Source organism: Cervus elaphus, chromosome X (assembly GCF_910594005.1).
Source record: "Cervus elaphus chromosome X, mCerEla1.1, whole genome shotgun sequence".
NCBI classification, from domain to species: Eukaryota; Metazoa; Chordata; class Mammalia; order Artiodactyla; family Cervidae; genus Cervus; species Cervus elaphus.
In genome coordinates, this window is record NC_057848.1 from 94973821 (window position 1) to 94984543 (window position 10723).

Sequence of the window (10723 nt, forward strand, 5' to 3'; positions counted from 1 at the left end):
GCTACATGCAACAAAGTTTTAAGTGGTAGGAAAATTTCAAGTAGAGGTAATTTCACAAATCTTCCAAAATTTAAATACTCTTGAGACTTTTGATACTGTGTTCTCAAAAATGCAGTAAGAATTCTAACTCTAAATAAATCAAGTCATATGCACATGCAGAGTAGAAGTAAGAAAATAAAGTGCTTCAATTAATTTAAAAAATGTTATTGATACAGTATTGACATGCAATATTATGTAGGATTCAAGTGTACAGCTTAGTGACTATACATTTATACACATTATGAAATGATCACCATGATAAATACAGTAACCATCTATCACCAGACACAATCATTACACTATTACCGACTATATTCATTTAGTTTTATATAACATTCCTCTGACTTATTTTTCTATAACTGGAAGTTAGGGTCTTTTAATTGTCTTCACCTATCTTACCCAAACCTTCACCCTATCTTATCTAGCACCCACCAATTTGTTGTCTGTATATATCAATCTCTTGCTGTTTTAAAATTTCTTTTGCTTTACAGATTCCCTATATAAGTAAAATCATATGGTGCTGCCATTGTATGACTTACCTTTTCTTCCTTTTAATGACAATCATTCTTTTTTTTTCCATTTATTTTTATTAGTTGGAGGCTAATTACTTTACAATATTGTAGTGATTTTTGCCATACACTGACATGAATCAGCCATGGACTTACATGTGTTCCCCATCCTGATCCCTCCTCCCGCCTCCCTCTCCATCCCATCCCTCTGGGTCTTCCCAGTGTATTCTTAAAGTGTGAGGTGATATCTTATTTTGGTCTTGATTTGCATTTTCCTGATTATTAGTAATGTTGAGCATTTGTATGTATCTTGATCCATTGTATGTCTTATTTGGAGAAATGACTATTCAGGTCCGCTGCCTGTTTTTAATCAGATTTTTAGTATTGAGTTGCATGATTTTTAAATATATTTGGATATTCATCCCTTATCAGGTATATACTTTGAAAATATTTTCTCCCATTCAGTAGGTTTCTTTTCATTTTGTTGGTGGTTTTCTTTGCTGTGCAGAAGCTTTTATTTTGGTGCAGTCCCATTTGTTTGTTTGGCTTTTGCTGTTGTTGTCTGAGGAGACATCCAAAAAATATTGCTAAGGTCAATGTCAAGAGTATGAAAGTGAAAGTTCCTCAGTTGTGCTCAACTCTTTTCGACCCCATGGATTTTAGCCCACCAGGCTCCTCGGTCCGTGGAATTCTCCAGGCAAGAATCGTGGGGCGTCAAGATCCAAGAGATCTTCCTGATCCAGGGGTGGAACCAGGGTCTTCTTCATTGCAGGATGATTCTTTCCTGTTTGAGCCACCAAGGAAGCCCCTGGTGGCTTCTTCTTGGAGTTTTATGGTTTCATGTCCTATATTTAAGTCTTTAATCCATTTTGTGTGTACTTTTGTCTTTCATGTAAGAAAATTATGCCATTTCATTATTTTGCACATAGCTATTCAGTTTTCCCAGCACCATTTATTGAAATGATTCTTTATTTCTCCCATTGTATAATTTTGTTGTAGATTAACTGTATAAGCATGAGTTGATTTCCAGGCACTTTGTTTTGTTCCATTGATCTATAGTGCCTGCTTTTGTACCAGTATAATAATAATAATAAGTATGTATGTGTATATATGTAACATATATCTTTATAATATAGTTTGAAATCAGGGAGCTTGATACTTCTAACTTTGTATTCCTTTCTCAAGATTACTTTGGCTAATCTGGTCTTTTGTGATTCAATATAAAGTTTAGGATTAGTTGCTCTAGTTTGTGAAAAATGCCATTTGTATTTTGATAGGGATTGCATTGAATCTGTAGATTGTTTTGGTGACATAGACTTTTTAACAACATTAATTTTTCCAATGTGTGAGCACAGTATACCTTTCCATTTATTTATGTCATGTTCAATTTTTTCATTAGTGTCTTAACTCTTTTTAAAGTACAAGTTTTTCATCTCCTTGGTTAAATTTATCCTTAGTTATTTTATTTTTTCATGAAATTTTAAATGGAATTTTTTTTTTAATTTTCTCCCTGATATTTCCTTTGAAGTGTATAGAAACACAACCAATTTCTATATGTTAATTTTGTATCCTATAATTGTACTTAATTCATTTATTAGTTATAATAGTTTAATTTTTGTGGAGTCATTAGCATTTTCTATGTATTATAGTGACATGTATCTGAAAACATTTAGACTGTTACTTCTTTCTTTCCAAATGTAATGGCTTTTTTTCTTGTCTGATTTCTGTGGCTGGGACTTCCATTACTATGTTGAATATAAGTGGTTAGTGGGGGCATTGTTGTCTTATTTCTAAAATAAAAGGAAATTCTTTCAGCTTTTCATCATTGAGTACCATGTAAAGTGTGTATTCATCATACATGACTTTATTTTGCTGAGGTATATCTCTCTGTACCCACTTTGTTGAGAGTTTTTATCATAAATGGATGCTGTACTTTATCAAATGTATTTTCTGCAACTATTGACTGATTTTTATCCTTCATTTTCCTATTTAGGCATATCACATTAATTGACTTGCACATATTGAGCTATCCCTGCATCTCGGAACAAATCTCACTTGATTATGGTGTATAATCTTTTTAATATTTTATTGAATTTGGTTTTCTATTTTTTTGTTGAGAGTTTTTACAGTCACATTCATCAGAGGTATCAACCTCTAATTTTCTCTTTTTTTGTAGTGTCTTTGGCTTTGGTATCAAGGTTGTGTTGTCCTCAGAATGAGTTTGGAGGCATTCTTTCATTTTCAGTTTTTTGAAATAGTTTCTTAAGGATAGGTATTAAGCCTTCTTTAAATGTTTGGAAGTGCTCACTTTGGCAGCACATATACTACCTAGTGGGGTGGAATGGATGTTCAAGTGGGAGGGGGCATGGGTAAATTTATGGCTGATTTATGTTGATGTTTGGTAGGAACCAACTTAATACTGTAAAACAATTGTCCTTCAATTAAAATAAATAAATTTAAAAAAAAACACAATGGAATCGGAAAAAAAAAAAAAAGTTTGGTAGAATGAATGTGTGAAACTGTCTGCTCCTGGTCTCTTATTTTGGAGGAGCTTTTTGATTACTGTCTCAATTTCATTGCTGGTAACTGATCTTTTCAGATTTTACATTCCTCCCTGGTTCAGTCTTGAAAGGTTTCATGTTTCTAGGAATTTATTCATTTTGGTGGGGCTCTTCAATTTTTTGACATATAATTTTTTATATATTTTAATATGATCTTTTTTTAATTTCTGTGGTGTCAATTGTAACTTCTCCTTTTTTATTTCTAATTTTATTTATTTGGGCCATTGGTTTTCCTCAATGAATCTTGCTACACTTTTATCAATTTTATCTATCTTTCAAAACACCAGCTCTTAGCTTTATTGATCTCTTGTATTGTTTCTTGTCTCTATATCATTTATTTCCTTCTAATCTTTATTTCCTTTCATCTATTAACTTTGAGTTTCATTTTTCTTCTTTTTCTGATTATTTTAGGTGTAAAGTTAGACTGATTATTTGTGATTTTTTTTCTTTTCTTCCTAAAGTAATCCTAAGCTGCTATAAAATTCCCTCTTAGAACAATCTTTGCTGTTTCCCATAGATTTTAAATAATGTTTTTTCATTTTCATTTTAATAGCATGTTGTTTTGACACCACATTTTTTCCAGTTTTTTTTTTTTCATATGTAATTTCTATTCTCACAGCATTGTGATTGGAAAAGATACTTGATACCATTTCAATCATCTTAAATTTATTGAGACTTGTTTTGTGGCATGACATGTAATCTATCCTGGACAATGTTTCAGATGCATTTGAAAAGAATGTGTATTCTGTTATTTTGAGGTGAAATGTCCTACATATATTTATCAAGATTATCTGGTATTGTGTTCTTTAAGGTCAGTGTTTTCTTATTGATTTCCTGTCTGGATGATATATTCACTGATATGTTAAAGTTTCCTACTATTTTTGAGTTATTGTCATTATCTACCTATTTATATATTGATATTTGCTTTATATACTTAGGGGCTTTCATGTTGGTTGCACATGTATTTACAAATGTTATATCTTCTTGTTGGATTGATTTATCATTATGCAATGCCTTTCTTAAATCTCTTGTAACAGTGTTTTAAAGTTTTTAAGGTCAATTTTGTCTGATTTAAGTATTGTTACTCCAATTTTCTTTATGTTTCCATTTGAATAGAGTATCTTTTCCATCCCCTCCATTTCTGTTTCTATGTCTCCTTAGATCTGAAGTAATTCTCTTGTGTACACACACACACACACACACACACACACACACACACACTTCAATCATCCTACATCTGTTAATTTTTCTTTTCTTTTTTTTAGCCATCCAGCCATCTTATGTCTTTTGATTGTAGTATTTGGTCCATTTTGCCCATTTTATTTAAAGTGATTATTATAGATATGTATTTATTGCCATCCCATTCATCGTTTTTCAGTTATTTTTGAGTTTTTATCTGTTACTTCTTTTTATTTCTTTGTGACTTTATTACATTTTTTTTAATGTTAAGTTTGTATTTTCTTCTGTTTGTCTTTCTGTATCTATTATCAGTTTTTGTTTTGTGGTTATCATTAAGTTTTTATATTGCAACATACGTATATTTTTGTTGTTGTTTAGTCACTAAGTCATGTCCAACTCTTTGTGACTCCATGGATCTTAGCCTGCCAAGCTCCTCTGTCCATGGGTTTTCCAGGCAAGAATACTGGAGTGAGTTGCCATTTCCTTCTCCAAGGGATCTTCCTGACCTAGAGAAAGAACCCATGTCTCCTACATTGACAGCTGGATTCTTTACACTGAGCCAACTGGGAAGCCCCATATATGTATAACAGTATATTTAAAGTTGATAGTCACTTGTGTTTGTGTGCATATATAATGTGAATATATTTTGCTTCCTTCCCCATGTTTTGTGGTTTGGATATCATATTTTACATTTTTTAAAGTTTTATGTATTCCATAAATAATTATTGTAAATATATGTGATTTTACTAGTTCTGTCTTTTAACCTTTGTGCTAGCTCTATAGGTGATTGATTCAATCCCTTTATGATATATTTGCCTTTACTAAATTTTTATCCCATAATTTTTTATATTTTTAGATATTGTCTTTTTTTCCTTTTTAACAAAGTCTCTTTAGCATATCTTGTAAGTTTGGTTTAGTGGTTATGAACTCCTTTAGCTTTTGCATATTAGGGGAATTATCTCTCCTTCAATTCTGAATTATAACTTTCCCAGATATTCTTGATTCTACATTTTTTTTTTCTTTTCAGGATTTTGAATATGTTATATCACTCCCTTCTGGTGTGTAAAGTTTATGATGTAAACTTACCTGATTTTCTTATAGGGACCCCGCTATGTGTAACTAGTTTTTTTTCTCTTGCTACTTTCAAATTTTTCTCTTTAACTTTTGATGTTTTTAATTACAGTGTATCTTGGTGCATGTCTCTTTACATTCATCATTTTTAGGACTTCTTGTGTTTCCTGGATTTGGATGTCTGTTATCTGATCAAGAAAGTTTTTGGCCATTAATTCTTCAAATAGGTTTTATGTCTCTTTTTCCTCTTCTCCTTCTGGGACCCCAATAATGTGAATGTTAGTATGTCTGATGTTGTACCAAAGAGACCTTAAACTATATTCATTTGGGGGGGGTGGTATTTATTTATTTATTTATTGCTGTTCCATTTGGGTGTTTTCCACTGACTTGTCTTCCAGATTGCTGATCCATTCTTCTGCATCATTTAATCTGCTCTTGCTTCCTGGGTATATTTTTTCACTTGTTTCACCCTTGATAATATACATGTTTCGATGCTGTTCTCTCAGAACATCCCACCCTTGCCTTCTCCCATAGAGTTCAAATGTCTGTTCTGTACATCTGTGTCTCTTTCTCTGTTTTGCATATGGGTTATCGTTACCATCTTTTTAAATTCCATATAAGTGTGTTAGTATACTGTATTGGTGTTTATCTTTCTGGCTTACTTCACTCTGTATAATGGGCTCCAGTTTCATCCATCTCATTAGAACTGATTCAAGTGAAGTCTTTTTAATGGCTGAGTAATATTCCACTGTGTATATGTACCATAGCTTCCTTATCCATTTGTCTGCTGATGGGCATCTAGGTTGCTTCCATGTCCTGGCTATTATAATCAGTGCTGCGATGAACATTGGGGTGCATGTGTCTCTTTCAGATCTGGTTTCCTCGGTGTGTATGCCCAGGAGTGGGATTGCTGGGTCATATGACATTTCTACTTCCAGTTTTTTAAGGAAGCTCCACACTGTTCTCCATAGTGGGTGTACTAGTTTGCATTCCCACCAACAGTGTAAGAGGGTTCCCTTTTCTCCACACCCTCTCCAGCATTTATTGTTTGTAGACTTTTGGATAGCAGCCATTCTGACTGGTGTGTAATGGTACCTCATTGTAGTTTTGATTTGCATTTCTCTGATAATGAGTGATGTTGAGCAGTTTTTCATGTGTTTCTTAACCATCTGTATGTCTTCTTTGGAGAAATGTCTGTTTAGGTCTTTGGCCCATTTTTTTAATTAGATCATTTGTTTTACTGGAATTGAGCTGCAGGAGCTGCTCATATATTTTGAGATTAGGTCTTTCTCAGTTGCTTAATTTCCTATTATTTTCTCCCATTCTGAAGGCTGTCTTTTCACCTTGCTTATAGTTTCCTTCATTGTGCAAAAGCTTTTAAGCTAATTAGGTCCCATTTGTTTATTTTTGCTTTTACTTCCATTACTCTGGGAGGTGGGTCACAGAGGATCCTGCTTTGATTTATGTCAGAGAGTGTTTTGCCTATATTTTCTTCTAGGAATTTTATAGCTTCTGGTCTTACATTTAGATCTTTGATCCATTTTCAGATTATTTTTGTGTATGGTGTTAGAAAGTGTTCTAGTTTCATTCTTTTACAAGTGGTTGACCAGTTTTCCAAGCATCACTTGTTAAAGAGTTTGTCTTTTCTCCATTTTTTTTTTTTGCTTCCTTTGTCAAAGATAAGGTGCCCATAAGTGTGTGGATTTATCTCTGGGCTTTCTATTTTGTTCCATTGATCTATATTTCTGTCTTTGTGCCAGGACCATACTGTCTTGATGACTGTAGCTTTGTAGTATAGTCTGAAGTCAGGCAGGTGGATTCCTCCAGTTTCATTATTCTTTCACAAGATTGCTTTAGCTATTCAAGTCTTTTTGTGTTTCCACACAAATTGTGAAGTTATTTGTTCTAGTTCTCTGAAAAATTCTGTTGGTGGCTTGATAGGGATTACATTGACTCTATAGGTTGCTTTGGGTAGTATGCTCATTTTTGCTATATTGATTCTTCCAATCCATGAACGTGGTATAAGAGGACAATACTTAAAAAAAAGAAAAATGGCAATTTTCCCAAATTGATCTACAGATTCAGTGTAGTCTGTATTAAAATTAACTGGCTTCATTGCAAAATTGAGAGGTTGATCTTTAAATGCATATGAAAATGTGAGACATCTGGAATACAATTTTCAAAACAGAAAAAAGAAGTTTGAAGTCACACATTTCTCCATTTCAAAATTTACTACAAAGTTAACAATAATCAAGACTGTGTTCCCCTCATAAAGATAGACATATAAATCAATGAAATAGAATTAAATATCCAGAAATAAATCTAGCATATAAATTTATTTGGGCTTCCCTGATGGCTCAGTGGTAAATAATCTATCTGCCAACAAAGGACACAAGAGTTTAATCCCTGGGCCAGAAAGATCCCTTGGTGAAAGAAATGGCAACCCACTCCAGTATGCTTGCTTGGGAAATATTATGGATAGAGGAAACTAGTGGGTTAAATCCCATGGGGTCACAAAAGAGTCAGACATGACTTAGCAACTAAATGACAACAACAACAATACATTCAGTTAATTTTGAAGAAGTTTCCTAGACAATTTAGTGGGAAAAATAGTCCTTTGCTTAAGCTGACTAAAGGCTTACCCATTTTACCCTTCTTCACAGAAAACTAGCTCCTGGTTTCATTGATTTTTCTCTATCTCCTGTTTTCAGTTTCATTGATTTATGCTCTACTTTTTATTATTTATTGTCTTCTTTTATTTCCAGTTGCCTTTGGTGAAAATTTAGATCTTTTTTTCTTTGATAACAATACACAGAGTGGGAAAAAAAAAAAAACAAAACAATACACATAGTGCTATAAATGTTCCTCTACTCGAATTATTGCTTCTGCCACATCAAAAAATTTTTGATGTGTTGTATTTTCATATTCATTTGTTCAAAAGACTTTTAAAATATGTCCCAATACTTTTTATATGATCCAAGTATTATTAGAAAGTATGTTATTTATTCTCCATGTATTTGGGGTTTTTGAAGTTTTTTAGTGATTGCTAGTTCAATTCTGTGATAATTTTAAAAACATAGTTTGAATAATGTCTATGTTTTTAAATTTCCTGAAGTGTGCTTTATGGCCCAGAATATGGTGAAACTTCTTGAGTGTTCCATGGGAGCTCAGTAAAAATCTAGAGTCTACTACTTCTGGATGAATTATTCTATAAATGTATGTTAGATTTAGGACAGAATTGATGGTGCTTTCAGTTCAAATGTATTTTTGCTGATTTTCTGCCTGCTGAAGCTGTCAATTGCTAATAGAGGATTGTTGAAGTTTCAAACTGTAACAATATAAATATTTTCCCCATTTCTCCTTGTAGCTTATCAGTTTTTGCATTGGATGTTTTAATGTTCTATTGTTAGGTAGATGCACACTCAGAATTTCTAGGTCTTCTTGGAAAATCTATAACTTTATCATTACATGATGCATTTCTTTATCACTAATAATTATACTTACTCTAAGGTCTGCACTGCTTATAATCAATATAGGTACTCCAACTTTCTTTTTCTTTTCTAAACTTTTAATTTTGTATTGGGATCTTGTTGTTCATCAGTCAGTCATATTTGACTCTTTGTGACCCCATGGATTCCAGCACACCAGGCTTCCCTGTCTTTCACCATTTCCCAGAGCTTACTCAAACTCATATCCTTTGAGTCAGTGATGCTATCCAACCATCTCATCCTCTGCTGTTGCTTTCTCCTGCCTTCAAACTTTCTCAGCATCAGGGTCTTTTCTAACGAGTTGGCTCTTCACATCAGGTGGCCAAAGTATTGGAGCTTCAGCTTCAGCATCTGTCCTTTCAATGAATACTCAAGATTGATTTCCTATAGGACTGATTAGTTTGATCTCCTTGTGAGCCAAAGGTCTCTCAAGAGTCTTCTCCAATGCCATAGTTCAGAAGCATCAGTTTTTCAGTGTTCAACTCTAATTGTTCAACACACACATCTATACACGATTACTGGAAAAACCAGAGCTTTCAGACGTTTCTCAGCAATGTAATGTCTCTGCTGTTTGATATCCTGACTAGGTTTGTCAGTGCTTTGCTTCCAAGAAGCAAGCATCTTTTAATTTCATGGCTGAAGTCACCATCTGCAGTGATTTTGGAGCCTAAGAAAATAAAGTTTGTCACGGTTTCCATCGTTTATCTATCAATTTGCCATGAAGTAATTGGACCAGATGCCATGATCTTAGTTTTTTGAATGCTGAGTTTTAAGCCAACTTTTTCACTCTCCTCTTTCACTTTCATCAAGAGGTTCTTTAGTTCCTCTTTGTTTTCTGCCATAAGAGTGGTAGCATCTGCATATATGAGGTTATTGATATTTCTCCTGGCTATTTTGATTCCAGCTTGTGCTTCATCCAGCCTGGCATTTCACATGATGTACTCTGCATATAAGTTAAATAAGTAGCATGACAATATACAGCCTTGATGTACCCCTTGCCCAGTTTGGAACCAGTCCTTTGTTCCATGTCTGGTCCAAACTATTGTTTCTTCACCTGCATACATGTTTCTCAGGAGAGATAAGGTAGTCTGGTATTTTCATGTCTTTAAGAATATTCCACAGTTTGTTGTGATCCACAGAGTTAAAGGCTTTAGTGTAGTCAGTGAAACAGAAATATATGTTTTCCTGGAATCCCCCTGTTTTTCTGTGCTCCATAGGATGTTGGCAATTTGATCTCTGGTTCCTCTGCCTTTTCTAAATCCAGCTTAAATATCTGGGAGTTCTTGGTTCTGTTGAAGCCTAGCTTGTAGACTTCTGAGGATTATTTTGCTAGCATGTGAAATTAGTGTAATTGTGCGGTAGTTTGAACATTCTTTGGCATGCCCTTCTCTGGGATTGGAATGAAAACTGACCTTTTCCAGTCCTGTGGCCACTGCTGAGCTTTCCAAATTTGCTTGCATTTTGAGTGCAGCTGCATCTTTTAGGATTTGAAATAGCTCAGTTGGAATCCCATCACCTCCACTAACTTTGTTTGTAGTGATGCTTCCTAAGGTCCACTTGACTTCACGTTCTAGGATGTCTGGCTCTAGGTGAGTGATGATATCATTGTGGTTATCTGGGTCATTAAGATATTTTTATATAGTTCTTCTGTCTGTTCTTGCCACCTCTTCTTGATATCTTCTGCTTCTGTTATGTCCACACTCTTTCTGTCCTTTATTGTGCCCATTTTTTGCATGATATGTTCCCTTGGTTTCTCTAATTTATTGAAGATATCTCTAGTCTTTCCCAATCTATTTTTTCCTTTATTTCTTTGCATTGTTCACTTAGGAAGGTTTTCTTTTCTCTCCTTGCTATTTTTTTTAACTCTGCATTCAGA

The 10723-nt window shown here is 33.8% G+C and overlaps 1 long non-coding RNA gene across 1 annotated transcript; it reads left to right on the top strand.

The window, feature by feature from the left end:
- The first annotated feature begins 6701 nt into the window (after positions 1-6701).
- Positions 6702-9566, top strand: LOC122689795. Its single transcript, XR_006339925.1, has 3 exons — positions 6702-6712; positions 7852-7854; positions 9388-9566. It is a non-coding gene; the product is annotated as an uncharacterized LOC122689795 (long non-coding RNA).
- Positions 9567-10723: the final 1157 nt, after the last annotated feature.